Below are 19,699 nucleotides of genomic sequence, written 5' to 3'. Positions count from 1 at the left end.
ATTCGTAACATCTTTAGTTAGTTGATTGGAACGTCTAAATGATTGCCCTGATGCTCAAAATGGGGATTTTCAATTTTTACAGCCACTTTCTATTTTGTGATGGTCAACAATCTTTTGCTGCACTTCAGAACTATACTTTGATTTTACTCATTGTGATGCACGATTAAGGGAATTTGGCCTTTGTGTTTCCTCATATTTAAACTCCTATGAAACAAGAAGTCATAGTTAGATAATTTCATGCTCATAGTCACCCTGTTGTGCTAAAAAAGTAAACATTAATGGGAATATACTTCAGAGATATTTTACTCATAAAAAATTCTAGGGGTGCCAATAATTGTGGCAAACGTATTTGTATTTCATAATGTGAATCCCCCCCGCCCCCGCCCCCGCACACACACTTTCAATTATTTTACTTCAATGAAAGGTTAGATTTTTGGCATTTTTTTTTTTAATGAAAGATCAAAAGGATAAACAATGCAAATTAATTTTTTTACAGCCAGTTTTTTATCATATTTACATATTTACCAGGGGTGCCATCAATTTAAGGACGACTGTACTAGTAATTTAACAGGACACATATACAGAGGCAGAGTAAATGACAGTTAATGTATCTAAGGGACAAGAGGACAGACAATCCGTCTAAATGAGACATAACAGTTGTGGCAGCCATCAAGATTAGGCTATATGTTTCTGTCTCTTTTTGAAGGTAAGCTTCTAAAATTAGCCAGTCTGCATCCCTCTGAGCTTGTGTGAAAGATGGAAGTCATAAGCATTACTCCTTTCATTTCTCAGTTTCATTCTCTCTCATAACTGAACTTGATTACATCATGAGCCAGCCAAACGAGAGAAAGAATATCCTCTGATTGCTGCTGCCTTCATTCATAAACGGGGAAGACAGTCTTGATCTTGTACTTAAACGGATCTCGCTCACATAAACACTACTGTATTCAAATTACACTAAATGACTTTTACAAGGTTCTTCCCAATCAAATCACTATACATCCTAGCTGAAACCTGGCACCGGTGGCATCAACAAAAATATCATGAATGCATCACAGTCTCTGTTACAGATTGTCTGTCCGTCTGAATCTCTCCTCTAAAATATTCCTTGTTTGTCTGACATTTTCAGTGATGTTGACCTTTCATCTCACCACACTCATCTCTCAGAATATGCTCCTCTTTCCCATTTTCAGGAAACCCATCACTATCTCATCTTCATCATCCGCATTTTTGGCCTTGTCCTGTGGAGGATTTTACATTCGATAGCCACAAACAGACACGTGGTGCATCTTAATCTTTTTGTAGGTGTGGGTTGTCCTTTTTAAAAACTGTTTTCATTTATTTGAACATTGTGCTCGGTTAAATGATCTGTTATTTCCGCCATCTACAGTGTGTGTGTGCTGTAGTTTACAGGTTTTTCTTTATTTGGGGTTTAAGTCTGGTTTTGGCTGAGCTTCATAAGCTAGGCCTACTGTATTTTTAGCAAAGTCGTTTCTCTTATAGGGAGAGGTTACACTAGTAGTTTATATTTTCTTTAAAAGAATTAGTTCACACAAAAAGGGCTTCAGATTAAGAAGATTGAATGTAGCACATGAGTCATTTAAACTAATTTTAGCCTAATACTTGCATGATTTTTTTTATTTATTTATTTATTTATTTGATTTTATGCCGTTGTGAAATCTTGACTCCATTCCGTTCATAGGTATCAGGGCTTGACGCTTTTGCTCACTAGCCACCAGGGCTGGACTGGATAAAAAAAATCGGTGAGTGATGTACAACAGAATGACTGCTGTGCTTGACGGTGCGCTTAACGAGCAGAGAGATGATGGCCACAGCCCTACAGAGTTTACTTCCAACCCTGCTTCAACACACACACTTGGGCCCTGTCCCAATACTCACTTGAGCCCTAAGGCCTTCCTCGAAGTGGACACTTGTTGAAAGTGCACTTAGCGGAGAAAGAGCGCAAGGGCCCGAAGCTGTGAAGAGCAGAATTGGGACAGTTTTGCACACCTCAAAAAGCTACTTTTTTTTTTTAACTCTTAGCCAGCAACCTTTCTGTTAATGCTATTAATATTAAAACAGTTTTTGGCTAAGATAAAATGTGATTGAGGTTTACCTGAGTTTATACTGCCTTACCATATTCACAGAGATTCGAAATGCAATGTTAATTGTTATTATGGAAATTGATATATGAAATTCCCATACATGAAAAAAAAAAATGAGAAAAAAAAACATGACGTGTTGGTGATATATTTTGTATAGGCTATAGATTAAAATAGTCTAACATATAGGCTGTATAAAATAAAATGACACAACCTTGTCTCTTTTTATTTTATTGACCAAGAATAGCCATTATTAAAGTATAAGCTTAAAAAGTATAAGTAGTATAAGTATAAGAAGCTATATACAGTAAGTCAACAAATAAGGCAAGAAGTTAAAAGATTCAGTCAAACATACGTTTCAACGTTACAGTTAAATAGCCTAAATATATAGTTATGAAACTTCACTTTTCCCCTCAGCCAAAACGATTTTCCAGGGAACAAATCATAGAATAATGAGACCAAAGATCGCCCGTCTGATGTACACAAGCCGATTTATAGCTCATGTTTAACCACTAGACACAGAGCCCGCGGGAAACGCAAGAATGACTAGCCGGGGCAAGACGCTGTTGCAGGCGGGGTACATGAGCGCTGAGCACCCGCCGCCCTGTGACTACCTGGAACTCCGAACCCGTCAGATCAATTTTTTAAAATAGGCGCTATTTTTATAAATAAACCACAGATTTCAGCTTTAAACAACTATATTCTCGACTGAAAAACTCTTAAAACTACATTTCGTGACCCAATAACACAAATATTTTTGAAAAATTCTTCACCACACCGGCATCGTTTATCTTCGGAGTTTCCGCTCCCGAACAGCACCATAGCAACCGTTCTCCCCTACAAGGATTCTGGGTAATATCCCACAGCAAAGTGAGGTCTGATGCGCACTTACGAAAAGGGTGCATTAAGTGCCCTTTTGATCACCCCTGGAGAACACTATTAGAGGATTGGGACACCCTACGGTCTTGCACCCCTTAGCGAGAACGCGCATTGAGGGGCACAAGGGCGCAAGAGCGGATATTGGGACAGGGCCTTGCAGTTTTCAAATGATCCTGAAGGACTTGATTAGCTGATCAGGTGTGCTTAATTAGGGTTGAAGCTGAACTCTGCAGGCTTGTGGCCCTCTAGGAACTGAGTTTGACACTCCTGCAGTAGACTGAAATGCTTTGTTGATTAAACATTACTTATAAATACACAACTGCTTTATTCAGTGTAAGAAGCCACATCATCTCACAGAAGGATGCTCCACTGTCGTTATAAAGTGAGTTTTGAGTAAAGCATGTTATTAAATATGATCTTTTGTTGTACAGGAGGAGGTTCATAAATGATTCATATGTTTGCAAATATGTTTGACGTGTGTGGCTTTTTCAAATGCACGCTATAGCCTAGTGCTTTCAGATGGAGCAGCTTTCATAAATTGCGGGAATGAGTAAAATGAAGTTATGCTCAATAAGCGCAACCTCTCGTGGAAATTTAAGCCTTGTAAATTGTAACACCAGCAATATTTGTGAAGTAAAGGGACTCGAATTTGTTTGCCAAATCGCTGTCAGAGAGATGAGAGAGTGGGAATGCGCAGCTGTGTCTGCTGCGGAAGATTTATATTAAAATATATTTGATAATTCAGTATCTATATTTCTTGAAAAATCAATATTTTTAACACAAGTTATTTTACTAGGCCTACTTAAGATGCCTTTTTAAAATGCTACGTTTGAAATGTTTATTATATCAAATTCAACCAGAAATCCACCCACATTTGGCGGGTAGCTATTGATGTCAAGGCCTGCAATCCCTTAACCGTCCCTTAAAATACTATTTGTTGCCTTTTTCTATTTTTTGCTTCTCTTCCATTTACTGTTTGATTTAAGGTATTTTTAAGCTTGGATATCCTGTTAAAACCCATTTGGACTATTAGTAGTTTAAAGTTCTGACAACAATTCGCCTTTGGCTAAGCCACTCCCTAGAATGTACATTGACCAATCACAGCGCAGCCAAGAACAAGCTCCCACAGAGGTCGGACACTTTTTCACAGCGCTCCATTGACTTTCAACAGAGGCGTCTCATATTTTTGGTCTCGGCAGGGTATTACCGTCGTAGTTTTATCCAAAATATGGTTAAACATTGTGCCTGGGGTATATGTAACACAGATACGCGTTTCCCAGAGAGGTTGGAGGGGGGTGTCCGTTGTTTCCCTTCCCAAAACCGAAGTCAAATCCTGACAAGTGTTGTCTTTGGATTAAACTGTGTGGACGTCCTCGGTCAGCTAAACCCCTCAAAGATCAACAAGCACATCTTTTTTGCTTCTAACCTCACTGTGAAGTTATACTAGTTAGACCGTTTTCTAATGTTTTAGGTTATGATTTCGGTTCTCATTCCGGTTGTTGATACGCTAGCACACGTTGCTAATAAATATACAACGTTATACTCGTGTAGTCCGTTTGCTTTGTAATAACGATTATAGACCTACCCAGCTTTGCATGAACAGTGTTGCTCCCTGATATTGTTAGTCCCAGCCTCCGTCTCGATTAGTTGGAAATGCGGTGGTTCAGTTTTTGACGGTGATCGGTAACGTTATGCTTTTGCCTCTATTTGGATGCCTTGTTGTTTTTTGCGTTTCACCTATATGTCTTGAATATAACGTTAGCCTTCAAATGCATATAGGTCCCTTTTACCTACTTCTATCGGACACTTTATTTGCTGCCTTATAAAAGTTTGATAACATTTCAGCAGGAAGAGCCGTCACAGCATAACCATGTTCATACCAAACCAGAGCCCTTTACTATCTAAAGATAGTATGTATCTGTCATTGATTTTTGTATTAAATTTAGCATTGGTGGTTTACAAAAAAAGGGCGATTTTGAAGAAGATGAAAACAAATGTAAATAATAGCTACATTTTATTCCGAATGAATTTGTGAAAAAAAGCCAAAAAAACCTTTAGTCATTACAGGTTATTGTATGACACTTCTGAACACTCTGTGAAGGCCCTTTAGATCATATTTCTCACTGTCTCTCATGTTATTAAGATCAAATTCCATCTCCCAGTCCTTCTGTTCACCTTCATCCCCCCCCCCCTCTCTCTCTCTCAGATGTAATGATCAGGCGTTCATGTTAAGTCTATCAGAAGTCCCAAGTGTTATAAGTCAATACATCTGATTTATGTTCCTTTGTATAGGATCATAGTGATAAAAAAGAAGCTCTGTAACCTTCACCAATGACATTTTCAGCTTCTTTGCAGCTCACACTGTTGAAATGATCAACTGACTGAGCATTCTTATAATACAGTATTCAACTGATTTAATGTTACACAATGTTTTAACCAGTTGATATATAAATGCTTTTCCTTGTTTCAGAGTCTTTTCAGAGGCCTTCTGTGGTTTTGGCTAGTAATTAAGGATCCAAGCTGGAAGCAGAAAGGTCATGCGTTTGATCCCAGGTATGGATGACAACACCATTGTGCTTTTAAGCAACTCACTTAACCCAACGTTGCTCCTGGGGCCTGTCCTGACAATTGAAGTATTGTAAGGGACTTTAGACAGAAAGCAGCTATTAAATGAAAAGTAATCAACTCCTCTTTTCAATCTTCTTGTCAGTTTTTGTCTTCTTCAGAACTTAATTTTAGCTCAGATCACACTGCAATTGATTTTGTTGTCTACTCGGTAGAGTATCTTCTATTGGCCGTATTATATTCTCCCTCCCTTTGATCATATTTTACCCATTTGAGAGAATGAAATGTGAGTCACTGCTGCTGACACTGCAGATCAATCCTCCTGAAATACAATGAAGGAGATATACTAAAAATGGATGATGTAAGCTGGATCTGTGTGTGTTTTTGTGAATTATGAAAATAATATAGCTTTGTTCTAGCACTATGAGAACACTTAAATGATTAAGATCAGAGCTGAACTTACTGTTTGTAGGATTTCTTCTAAACCATCCAGTGCCATTTCAGAAGATATTAACATTATATTTATTTATTTGATATTTCATTGTATACTCAATCCTTATTTTTGCATTTTGATGTCATCATCTAAAGCATCTAAGTCTCAAAATGAATGTCCATTTTTCATACTGTAGATTATAATGTAGGATTCAGTCTCTAATGGGACGTGAGACAAACTAAATTGAAAACTAAAATCAAATTGCACTTTAAATCATTTTTTTCCAAAGATGGTTACTGTCATTTTAGGTAGTTTTTTTAAATACACTGATGTAAGTTCAAGTGTTCGGTTTTTAAATAAGTTTGGTTTTACTTATTGTTTGATGCTATAACATGTGGTGTGACATCATGATTGAGAGCCGTTATTGTCAGTTTCTCTGAGCGAAGTTGTAACTGAGGCACCAACAGACTTTTTTCCTTCCCTTTTGCCTTTCCTGGGCAGTTTTGCAACTGTGATAAACCTCCTGATGCTCAAAGAAACTGTGGATTGCCCTGCATTTTATATCTGGCCTTCGAGGACGTTATTATTAATGTTGAAACAGTGACCCAGCAGGTAATTCTATGGTTTGCAGTGTGCCAATTTTATAACAAGGGTCTCCTTGGTTGCATAATTAATTTTTATTATGTACAGTTATTGGCATGGCTGAGATCTGGACAGTGCGACTGGTATGTGAAGCATGAGTGGGAAAAGCTTCATAATGTCTAATGAATGGATGAGGGCAGCAGGCCAAGAAGACCCTCTTAGCCCCAGCCCCACGCAAAACACCCGTGTGACCTCTTCTTTGTTGAAGGGCACTGAAAGTTGCATAGAGTCTCACTCCTCTGCTTTAATTTAATGAATTCCAAGAATTCTCCAGCAGAAGAGATGTTTCCTCAAGGCCTTTTGGCCTTACCAGTCTAGGCCATGTGTGGAAATGGAAAACGTCTGTTTGCTGAGACCAGAGGATTTCACTTAAGAGATTATCTGTCAGTCTTGTCATGAAATGTATGTATTAGCAGGCATCCTGTGTGTTATTTTTTTTTATTATTTTTTTTGCATTGCTCACATTACTTTTTCTTTCTGGATCTGATTCTAACAGGGCCAGTTTTTATTTACTTTTATACATTTGGCAGATCCTTGTATCCAAATTGACTTAAACTGCATCCAAGAACACAATTTGGAAAATGAACCCATGTTCTCTAGCAGCATGCTCTACTGTTAGAGCTACAGGAACGGTGAGATGGAAGTGGAAAGCTTCAGTAGCTCCAAACTTTTTGGTTCTTCCCTTCCAATTGCTATTTAGATGATTGAGATGAGACATTCACATTGAGATTGTATACAGGCTTTTGTTTAGTAGACTGCCTAAAAAGAACAAAGGTCTCTTAAGTTCTCACACTTTTTCAGACATTTGGCCCTTAGGCGAGCACATATTGTTATGCAGGATAAGGTTGTAATCTGTTGCATTTTCTACAGTAAGACTTAGAAGAGAAGTAGAGAAGTGATGTTATGGGCTGGAAATGTTATGAGCCATGTCACGTTTCCATGGTGTCTTATTTTCTCGCTCCATTTGGCACACTACAATACTTTATCAATAATGCAGTGAAATGGTTTTAGAGCTGGGAGTGCAGCAGTTAGTCTCCTTAACAGACCCTTAAGTCCACCCACAGAGCTCCTTTTCCAAGGAGAAGGTTTTTTGTTTTTGTTTTTGGTGATAGTTCACCCTAAACAAAATTCTATCATTATGTGCTCACCTTTTTGTCGTTCAACACCCTTTAAGAATTTATTTCTGTAGAAGATGCTTTGAGAATGTACTAGCTGCTCTTTTCCAAACAGTGGAGTAGAAAAGAGTAATAGCTGCTGAAAATTCAACTTTGCCATCTATTAAATTACCTTTATAATATTAAAAATAGGAAACAGTATTTTTAGATTGAAAGTAATTTTAATCAATATGTAACTTTTTCTATGTGTGCCATTTAATATTTCTTTATGGTAAGTTATTTGGCTTCTTATTTTTATTTGCAAGAAGAAAGTTTGCAACAATTATGGAAAGAAAGTGATAATGAACTGCAATCGGTCAACAAACCTAAAACTACTTCATATGGAGTTTAGAGTCAAATAGACAGTAGCCTGCTTTGAGTAGTTTAAGTAGTCAACATACTTATGCTAGATAAATGTTTGGAAGGAGTCAGCAGTTTGACTTTGTCCTGAGGCCATGGGCCACCTTTTCTGGAAACCCTGCACTTTAATATCTGTTTTAGTATTTGCCTAAATGTCTCTGTGAGTCGGCTGTCCTCAGACCCAAAGCCCTGAGCTCTTTCTGGCATTAAGATCTGGGAGTCAGTATAATAACAAATGAAGAACCAGCTCCTTTTTTTGTGTCCCTCATCTCTTCTTCCCCTTGGTGACTAGTCATGCTAGTCATCCATTGCAATTAAATCTGGGCCAAGGTGGTCCCACCTAATTATTATGAGCTTGGTCCACTCAGTGCTGATCCCCAACTTGTCACACAAATTCTTAATATCATTTTGATTCAAATTTCCATATTCATTTAATTTATATTGTGTTTTAAACTACGAAAAATCAATTACTGTTTAGATCACATAATGTAAGTATATTTATGATTGAGTTTTTTTTTTTAATACAATGATCAGTCTTTTTACTTGAATTGTAATGCTGACGGGTAAAAAAAATGAATTTCTAATGACATTAAAATGTTTTATAGCAGCAAGCAGTAATATGTGGCCAAGCCTCGAACGGGCAGCGATAGCAGTCCAGAGCCAAAAGAAATAGAATGTAGGCTACACAAAGAACAGATATGTTCAGATGTACAGAATAGAATGAACTCCAAATGAACTCAAAAAATATTTCTAATCTAAGAGGAAGAAACATTGGTACAATTAGTATGTGCCATTTGGAGGATACGAGGTTCAGAAGTAAAGGTGAGTATTAACTGAAAATCAATATAAGTTCATATTAGAATTAACAAAAATAATTATATATATAATAATAATAATTATAAAAAAATTAAAAACAATATATATATATATATATATATATATATATATATATATATATATAATTCTCTTCAGTTCAGGTGCTTGGCATAAGACAAGGGAAACCTGTGAACAATGAACAGACGATTGATTAACCAATAAAAAGACACATGGCAGGATCACATGACAAACAGGGAATCACATGACAGACATGGAATATGACATGAGCAAACCAAAACGGGACAACTGCCCACCCGAAAAACATTAATTTGTTCTAAATAGGTTTAATTAGATTAATTAATTAAAACATTGTTTTGTTTTGTTCCATAGAGACATTCAAATCAATGAACTGTCACCCACCCAGTTTCAGATATGGGTAACAAAAGCCGTGTAAAGCAGTTTCACTGAACTCTGCTGTTCTAGCAAATTTATATTCCAGTCATTCACATTGCTTTGAAGAAGAAAAACACAGAATAGGGCACACCAAAACTTTTGGAAGTTCTTAGGAAGCTCTTCAGTCACATTTAAACTTGTACACATAAGCTCAGCGAGACCTCATTTAATAAAATCCACCGCTGCCAGAATATCATCTAAGCATTTGCTGTCGCTGTACTTTTGCACTCAAAAATATGTCTGCTGACATCTTCACCAGATCATGATTTCAGCCTCTGTAGTGCCATGATGTGCAGTCAAGCGTTCAGCAAAGCTCATTTCATTTGGTTTTCTGTCACAAACAAATTTGCTGCAGTTCATCTCTACCGAACGCTCCACAGATGGAAGTCAAGAGAGTGAATTGTTCGATTCAGAAGTTATACAGCAGCCCATCTAAAATTGAATTACATCAGATGTTACACCAGAGGATTTGCCAGCTGTGTTCGCTTGCTCTTTGGTGCATGTGTGCATGTGCGTTTAGTTGTGTGTGTGTGTGTGTGAGACGTGCATGCATAGAGTATGTTGTGTTTGCTTGCAATGATTTGATACATTTAGACAGAAGATGGTGGGCACAATGAACATCTCAGTGCCTGCAGAGAACCATGGCGCCACAGGATGCCACCGTCTGTCTGCTACTGTGGTGTTTCAGTGTGTGTGTGTGTGAAAGGGCACCTTGTTTTGGTGAATAATTAAAATCCTTGTTAATCAGCTCATCATTGGCTGCACAGTGAGTGAACAGGCATCCAGCCATGATATAATTATTCACACACACGTACACACACTCCTTCTGATTCCCATTTAATAGACACGCATGCGTGTAACGATAACCCGCGCATTTAATTGAATGATCATCGGTTTCCCCCTCCCCGGTTGTATCCCACGGATTCAAAAATCAGACTACTGTCCAAATCAATACACACATGCATTTTTGTGAATTGATCTGATGATCTGGAATGCACCGAGAGGTCATTACACAATCTTAAAGCATTTTTAACCTTGTGTTAATTATGCAATGAAAAATCTGAGGGCCGAAACGTAAAACCTGAATGTTTCACATCTCAATCAAAAGGCGTTTTTTTTATTATAAAAAAGCAGTCACAAAGGCAGCAAAATAATATTTTTGCTGAATCCCGTTTATATTTGGTGCTTAAGCATCCGTGGATAAGAAACTGTTCATTTGCTTCAAGAAGAAATAGCTCACCATTCAAGACTGTTTTCACGCTCTTGCTTATGAAGAAAAACTGCCACTGGCGTATATGAGGATTGTTTTATTTGTTTACTCTGCTAGAGATCTTTCATTATTCCTGAGAAATTAAACTGTTTTCAAAAAGATTAATACTTGGTTTAAATAAAGGTTAAAAAATCAGATCCTCCCTGAATAAGTAGCAAACCGCTGCAGTTAAATGGTGTTAGTTTTATATTTCAAACTGAAGAATTACTCTTGAGAGACAGATTTTCCAGAACTAAAACTTTTTTGAACTGCTTAAAATGAAGAACTCAAGTGCTTTGAAAGTTTCTGTTCAATATAAATACTAGATCTTCCACTGTTCTGGGAGATGGAAATCTTCCCAGCGCACTATACATCATGATCAGATTCATTGAGCTTCTATTCCTGACGTGAACTGAGACGAACAGAGTGAAAAAAATCAATGCATATATCCATGCATATATGAGCAAATCAATGCAGGACGGGATGTCAAATAAGCTGTAACTGATCTGAAAATGTTACACTGATATTACTGAGGGGAAAAAGTGGTTTGTGGGTTTGGGGAGAGTTTGTGTTCATGTTACAGTTTCCGTTAATAGTAGTGTTAATCAGTGTTTGTGTTACTGTTATGTACTAATAATGAAACTTAAAGTCCATGAACTGAATAATAACTGAACAGCTGTTAGCAGCGAGCTTCAGAAACCCTCCACCGTCCCTAGCTCCACCTGTATCTGCTAAGGGGGTTATTTCATGTATGTTGCAGCAGCATGTCTTACATGCTAACAGCAATGTCTGTGAATGTTTTGGCAGCAACAAGTCTCGGCACTCTGCAGAGCAGCAGATCTATTCCGCAAAGGCCAAATACATTAACATTGCAATTTGCCATATCAATTACCATTGCCAATCTCTTTGAGAGTTGTCATGACAGAATTATTGTCATGTGATAAGTATTGCCATGTTATGGCCGATATTAGAATATATTAATATGTATAATATTTAGACAAAATGGTTTTAAAATATGACACTAAAAACGCAAATCAATTGTTATAAATGTTAAATGCCCCTATATATATATTATTTTAAAGGTTTTTAATTATTTTAGAGGTGTCCTAACAGGTTTACATTCACCAAAAGAAAAAACTTATTTTTTTTACAATCATTCTCAAACGACTCTTCCCTCCTTTCTGCAAGCTGCTCTGCTCTGATTGGCCAGATGGCCCAGTTTGTTGTTATTCGTGCCTGTTGAAAACGAAACGGCCATTACCATAACTGAACTTCAGCTCTGGAGGCTTCCTAAAGCTCAGCGATTGCACACTGTAAACTAAAGACAGTAACGATGGCACCGATTTTACCATATAAATCCAACCGTGAGTCTGATGATGAAACATTGGAAAACTAGTTATTCAACCCGAACCTCCATCGCATGGACGACTGAGCAGGACGTTTCTCGGTGATGCGCTACTCAGTTTGGTGTACATTATGAGATGTTTCAACTGTAAATCCTCACCATCAGCATTAACAAGAGTATCTCCATCAACAAACCGATGTGCATATTTCTAATTTATTGTGCTGCACAAGTGGGAACTGTATTAACTGTATAAATACAAGCACATACGTTAGCCAACTCTGGATCATTGGCGGGTATTAGTCAAAATATGTTACCCAGTGACGTGTACCCATCACAGACAGACGTCATATAACTGATGTCTTGGGACGTCTTGTGACCATACGTCAACATCCACCTTTTTAGGGTAGCCTTAAACGTCGGTTAGATGACGTTATCGGATCCTACCCCTACCCCAGACCTAAACCTACACTGTCACCTAACCGACGTTAAAGGTAAAGCATTATGTGGCTGCCCGGGATCGTCATCTAACTGACGTTTAAGGGTACCCTAAAAAGGCAGATGTTGACGTATGGTCAAAAGACGTCCCAAGACGTCAGTTATATGACTTCTTGGGATGAGACTGATGAGACACAGAAGTGGGGTTCAAATTACTGGCGACACATTGAGTAAGCATATACAATTAAATATTCAATGTTGACTGATACTGATGTGGTATGTATCTTTTGATAATGTCCTCATTTGTATATATAAAAAAGACAAATCAACTGCATAATATATATATATATATATATATATATATATATATATATATTATATAAAATTGTAAATAAAATTAAAGTCACAGTTGCCCTAAATAAGATGGCGATACCAGAAATTTTTGGCCTTGTGGGGACGTTTTTGGTCCCCATTAGGAAAATTTTTTTTTTTTTTTTTTTTTTTAAATGCAGAAAGTTTCTGTGGTGGGAATGTTTAGGATTAAGGAATGGAGTATAGGGTTTGTCCAGTTTAAATAACATTATTTTTATGGAACGTCCCCATAAAACAGGAAAACCCAATGCGTGTGTGTGCCGAGTTAAGTGCCACAGCCCAACCTGAGAAAACATTCAATTAGATTTACAAAATTCCAGCGTTAATAAAGGAGAATCTGACATTCACATAGCCGCCCACCATTCTCCCTTCCTCACTTCTGCACTCCTACTCTCAGTATTGTGTGCACTAATAATAGGCATTAAAATGAGTTTCTGATGCCTGTCTTCCAAATGCCACGCTGGGGATGAACGATCGTTCAACAGAAACGATTAGATAATTAGACTGTCCTCTCTATGAATGCACACAACTACACACACACAGACGCACACACACACATATCGATCTTCTGCATGATCACAGAACAGTAAATAAACCACTCTCAATGGCATCACTCTTAAGTGATAATGACACTTGTCACTTACACCTACGCTGTCTTTCCTTTCCATTCCGATGGATGGGATCTGAGATTTCTAAAGGACATGTCAACTTAAGGATCACTCTCTTATCTGTTGTAGAAGGATACCATGTGCCTTGCAGTGTGGATGGAATGAACCATAAGGGGGCAGTGCGAGAATGTTTCAATGTGATAATGGGTTGAAATGGTCCTCATGGTTAAGACTTATCTGACATCTTCATACTTCACAGGAAGTGCAGACACAGCCTAAATGGAGTGGATAAAAAAGTCTTACAAGTTAAAGAGGAGCAGTGTGAATTGTGTGAGAATCTTTGTTTTTGTTAGGGCTTGAATTTTCATAAGTATGGTTTTGTACTCTTATTTTATATGGGTTTTGGGCCTGGGTGTTTGTAACTTTGAGTAAGGCGTGCTTCTGTAAAAGTGTTTAAAGGTATGTTTACTGTGCGTTTTGATCATAAGCATGTAGGTGATTCTTGATATTCAAGGTGAGGTTAGTTTGACCTCTTCTGTTTATGCTCCACGTTCAAAAGCGGAGGTTAATCTGCATTTTCAGATTTATGTCAGGCAAGTCTGGAGTTAAACTCCATTCACTCACTTGATCCCCCCCACCCCCCCACGCCGGCTCTAGGTTGCCCCGTCAGGCCTTTTGTTCCAGTCTCATTGTAATGCGTTGGCGTGGAAACGATGCTTTCTGACACCTGGCCCATATGAGCCAGGCCTTGTGAAACAGACCTCATCACCACCAATCAGATCAGCTCTCCCACAAATCACAACCAATCAGATCACTAGCCTCGCAGACACAGCCGACGCCACAGCGACCGCCGACCTAGTTGTGCTCTTAAAGGGACAATATGCGCTCATCTACAAAGCCCCACACCCATGAACACAGAGGGCTGTTTAGTGAGTCCTTCATCTGTAAATGATGTACTTTTTATTTGTTGATTGTTTGAAAGGATTTTGCACAAAAGACTTTACATTATCAATTTTTTTTTTCTCATTTCATTTCCAAAATATTTAGGTCTCTCCAAACTCAAAACACATCCTATTTCCATAATTGATGTGAGAATCATTCCTATAGCTATATAGAATCAGACCAGCATGTCTTTTTACTTTAGCTAAAACTTTTTTTATATCCAGTACAAAATTAAAAAAGTTGTCAGAATTTCAATATGTAAGAAATTTAAAAAATAATTATGAAACCATAATTGTATTATCAGCATTCATATGGCGTCTGTTGATGACTGGGAATATGAAGTAGTTCCAGCTGCAATTTTCTGTAATTTTAAATATTCAACATTTATTGAACATAGTTGTATGTTGCGTATGTGGTCAGGAGGCCTGTGTTTTAACACATTGTGGTCCCCAGTGATCAATTTCCAGCGTTAAAATAAATGTGAAAATGGTTGCCGTAGTAGAACGTACACAGGAGAGTTCAACCCGCCGGCACTTTTACAGCTTTTTCACACCTCCCCTCCTCCCTTTGTGCGCTTTTTCTGTCGATATGAAAAATAGATGAGAAAACCTGCAACGGCACATATTTGTGTGTGTTTTCAGTGGCGTTTAAATGCTTGAACTATTCTGAAGCTCAGAAGCTGCATGTGTGTGTTGGGATATGGCTTCTGTCATATTTCGGAGACCCCCTTCTCTTCCTTCATCAGATCCACACAGGCCATTAACGTTCTTAAAAAGAAAAACACAAGAGCAGATTCCTCGAGAGGAAAGCACCACACATATTACCTGTGCTGAATATTAAGTGTGCATTTTAGTTTTCTCATTGGAGCCAAGGAGGTGGCACTGTTTAGACTGTAATTGTTATTTCAGGTTATTATAGTCTGACAGATGAAATTGCAAGACAATATGTGTGTGTGTGTGATTATCAATCTAATGTAAGTTAGTGTGTTTTTGAATTGTATAGCTCTAAAATCACTGTCCGACAATCACACAACTCTTAATGGTCCCAGTGCTAGTGTATACTATTGACTGCTGAATTGACTATTTTGTGTGTGTCTAAGAAAGGGGCAGTTTGTTGCTGTGGGGGTAACAAAAGATGTCTCTTAGATCTCTTATGTAATTCAATACGTTCATGTCTTCTGATCCATATCTGTATGTCCTCTCACAGTCAGTGGTTTGTATGCTCACATCTGAACATCATTTCTCTCTCTTTCTGTGTTTCTCTTCGGAACACATGTTTTCCACTCAGTCTTTGACCCAAATGATGTTGGGTCTACTGGGACTAAGTACTCTTCACGGTCCCTCTATATTAAGGACGGACCAGTCCTTAATACAGAGAGTAGATGCAACGTGGTTATGTTCTCTTAATTTGAACATGATACATTTTTTAATAAAACACAATAATATTTAAAGATGCGCGCAGCATGTTAATTGTATCAACAGTATAGCTGGCAAATGATCCGGTGCACACATTAAAGCCATAATAATATTTAAACATACTTTTCATGACTGTAGTGAACACGTGTTTTCACAAAAGGCGACCTCAAGTTTGTTTTCATGTTTTGCTTTATAATTCACTTGGCTCAAATAACTCGAGAGAACACATTTCTCAGAGGCTTAAATGTACATTGAAAGTGAAGAATCAATAAATCTTGGGCGCAAAACTGTACCAACCAAAACTGTTTGACTCTCTGCTTCTCTTCAGACTGACTGATCACCATAAAAGATTAGATAAATCAGATTTCCTCCAGTGTGTTTTTATTCTTCTTGCTGAGTGCCCACATAGTTCCTCCTCAAAGTCTCCTTAGTCTCTGTTTAGATCATGGCCGGATGGTTAATGATCTGGTGTATTAACGCAAAGGGAGGAGATTTAATTTCAGGGAGGTCGTGAACCAGACTTGGTGAGATCAAAACTGCCCTTGAGCAAGGCAGGGTGCTGCAGGGTGACTACCATACTGTAGATTAAGAGCAAGTACAAAGGTCTGCCAAGTTGTAGTTTTGCAGTACTTGCTCTGTCAACTAGTTTAGTGGGATTCAAGGTTTAGTCTTTGTACTTTTTGCTACAGGTATTTGTTCATATTGTCATGTGCCAGAAAAACGTTACTTGCATATTTGAACAGATTTTATGATGGATATAATGCTTAACAGAGTTAATTTACATTAAAATAATAATACGAATTTTTTTATGCATATCAGAGATGCTTGATAATATAATTTTGGCTAATGCCATTTAAACAAGTAATAATTTTCATTTCCCCAGTAAATGATAAATTGACAACATTACATATCCAATATCAACAGTTACCTATAAATTAAACGGGCTCTAATACTGATATGGTGATCATATGTTGTGCAACACTAAAGTCTTATATAAATGTACATCAATTACTTATCATGTTAATGAGTTATTATTCAAAGTTATCTACTGGCCTGTAAATTTATGCAGGGCATGTTGGGTGAGAAATTGTTTGTGAATATAAATGGAGAAAATGCTTTGGAGACCCAGAGATGGCCTTGCCTGAGAACATAGACAGCGTTTTTCAAACTCTGACTTAAAATTCAGTGCATTTGGATTAAATTAGATATGGTTCGGCAGGGGTCTCTTGATTATCTCCAGATAGTTCAGTGTTTTTTTCTTTTTTTTTTTTTCTTAATCTTGAGGTAATCCCACCATACAATACATCATGCGTACATGCTTCCTAACTAGATAATTACAGACTTGCCTAGCCTTATGTCAAAGGCAGATTAAAGACATGATTCATGTAGGTTTTCAGTGAACTGAACTGGCTTTGCAGCTAATTCAACTAACTCGAAAGCTGCGAAAAACTGCTAAATCAATCCAACAGGATGAGCAAAATCAACATAGTAGCGTACAGTGTTTATCAATGTTTTCTAATCTTGATAGGCTGTATACATTGTAACATTGTGCAAAAACTGAATTAGAATAACATGTATTCCTTTATAACACACTATAATGATTTGTAATTCCTTTTATAACTTATAAGGATTAAAAAGATTTTAATCAAATATTGCATAAATAGTCAATATCACATTTTCTGTCCCAAGGAAGAAAAGGAATAAAGAAATGAGTTGAGCTTAATACTTAATATGTCACTGTTAATGTTTTCCAGCGGGAAAAGCCGAATTTGTTAATCTTGATGCATAAGCCTCTCAAGGATTTAAGGAAAGTTTTTGCAGAAAGTTTTGTGTGAAAAGTTTTTTAATGTTCCTGTAAAGTTTGAAGGAGCATGTGTGTTAGAGTGTGTGTGTGTGTGATGGCCTTTAGGGCAGATAACACAAGTGATAAATGAGTGTGGTAATTTCTCCTTGCCTGCTTTTAGCTGCCCTACAAATACATACACATATATACAACCACATACACAGACATAACCGCCTCCTTCATTTGTAAAATAAAAACAATAATATAAACATGGAAATTCTTACCAAGGATCATAAATGCACAAAAGCCTGTCATCAAGGCGTGTTTTCTTCTGTGGAAACTCTCTGTGTATTTTCTTCAGCCTTCGTATTTTTTTAATGTGTCGGTCGGTTTATTTTTTTTTTTCCTCAGCCAAACAGGATATTACTTTTTCCTTTGCTTTTGTCTTTCTCGTTCACTCGCTTGTAATCACTCTTTCTGTTTGTCTTTCTTCTCTCCTATGGCACAGCACTGACTCACACTCTCTCGCTAGTAATTTATTTAGAATAAACAATATAATATCGGGTGCACAGTGAGGTAGTGATTAGTGTGTGTGTGTGCGTGTGTGTGTGTGTGTGTTTGCCTCTTATACTGTATGTATTTGTGCGTGTTTGGGTGATTAGAGTCTGGGTTTGTGTTTCCTCAGAGGAAATTAAGTAGGCATGGCCTCCAAAAACTTCCAAAACTCCTAAAGCATGGAAATCATATCCAGACCACAGAGCTGTGTGTATGTATGTACTTGGCTTTAGTTTGGGGACAAATTTGTCCCCTGAAGTTAGCTAAATTGGACAAAACCTTTTTAGAAATAATAATAATAATAGTAATTTAATTCTTTTAATTTTAATAATAATTCAATTTAGTATTAAATTATTGCCCAGAAGTGAGCTAAATCTGAAAAAAAAAATCTTTTTAGGGATGTCCTTGTTTTATATATATTTATATATATATATATATATATATATATATATATATATATATATATATATATATATATATATATATATATATATATATATATATTGTAATCTATTAGGAAAAGGGTGTGGGTTTGGGTTATAGTATAATGGCTGTATGAAAGCACAATAGAAGTCTATAGAATGTCCCTATTAAGTATCACCCCTCTCTCTCTTTCTCTGTGTGTGTTTGTTTGAACTAGCATGAACTATGATTTCTTGTAAATATATGTGTGGACATGAAGCTGGTGATTTTGTTTTGAGTCATATGTATGTGGATTTCTGAAGACTTATTTGTGCAGTGATAAAAAACTGGAATTAATAATATTGAATATTAGCATATTCAACATGTATAAGTGAGAGTGTTTGTGATTGCTGGGATGATTTATTTATATTCAGTCTTAAATAATATACTCGTTCTCTCTCGAAGTGCAGTTGAAGCATGCTCGTTGGAATCCATTTTAATGCATTTTATTTGAGAACTCTGTAAACTTTAGAATTACTTTGGATTTTAGGATATCACCGGGTGTCAGCAGTTGTGCAGATGCTTTGTGTGCAATGAGGGTGAAGTGCTTCACTGTGGCCAGCAGGGTGAGCTGTGGTGATGTCCTTGTCAGTCTGACAAGTGTCACTAAAGTGAAGCTTCTCTGTCAAGACTTTTAATTCTGCAAATTCACTTACTTTGTCATATATGTGAGAGGTTTACGTGATTCACCAGCAGTCATTTCTCACACTGAGCAGTTTTACATTTTAAATCTGTATCTCTCTTTCTTCCTCTGCTTTTCACACACAGACGGACATACACATCTTTTTTCTATCATGATGGGGACTTCCCCATTGTTTCTGTTGTTATCTTGCCCCAAACCCCTAAACGTTTTACCCTTACATAAACCCTTGGGGACTCTGACCTTGTCATTAAATTGGATGGTCCCCACAATGTACGTAGGTGATAAGGGACTATCCTTTAAAAGTGTCATGCAGTTTTTTTTAAGGCAACATTAAAAAAAGGATACAGGTTTTGTCGGGTTGCTTTAAATGAACTTTTTAAGGAGTTAGTATGTATTGTTGTTATTATTGATATTAATAAGTAGGTATTGTTATTAAGGAGTGATTAAATGTCAAAATGTCCCAACTAAATTGCATGGCGATCACTG

At 37.1% G+C, this 19,699-nt stretch overlaps 1 long non-coding RNA gene across 1 annotated transcript in view; it reads left to right on the top strand.

Moving 5' to 3' along the window:
* The first annotated feature begins 3,206 nt into the window (after positions 1-3,206).
* LOC120461658 (uncharacterized) overlaps positions 3,207-19,699 on the top strand; it is a 99,138-nt gene continuing 82,645 nt past the window's right edge. The window contains exons 1-2 of the long non-coding RNA XR_005618228.2: positions 3,207-3,363; positions 5,452-5,534. This is a non-coding gene — a long non-coding RNA (uncharacterized LOC120461658). The remainder of the gene's footprint in view (positions 3,364-5,451; positions 5,535-19,699) is intronic.

This window comes from Pimephales promelas, chromosome 4, assembly GCF_988280905.1.
Source record: "Pimephales promelas chromosome 4, fPimPro1.hap1.1, whole genome shotgun sequence".
NCBI lineage: Eukaryota > Metazoa > Chordata > Actinopteri > Cypriniformes > Leuciscidae > Pimephales > Pimephales promelas.
This window is presented reverse-complemented; position numbering and strand designations above follow the sequence as displayed.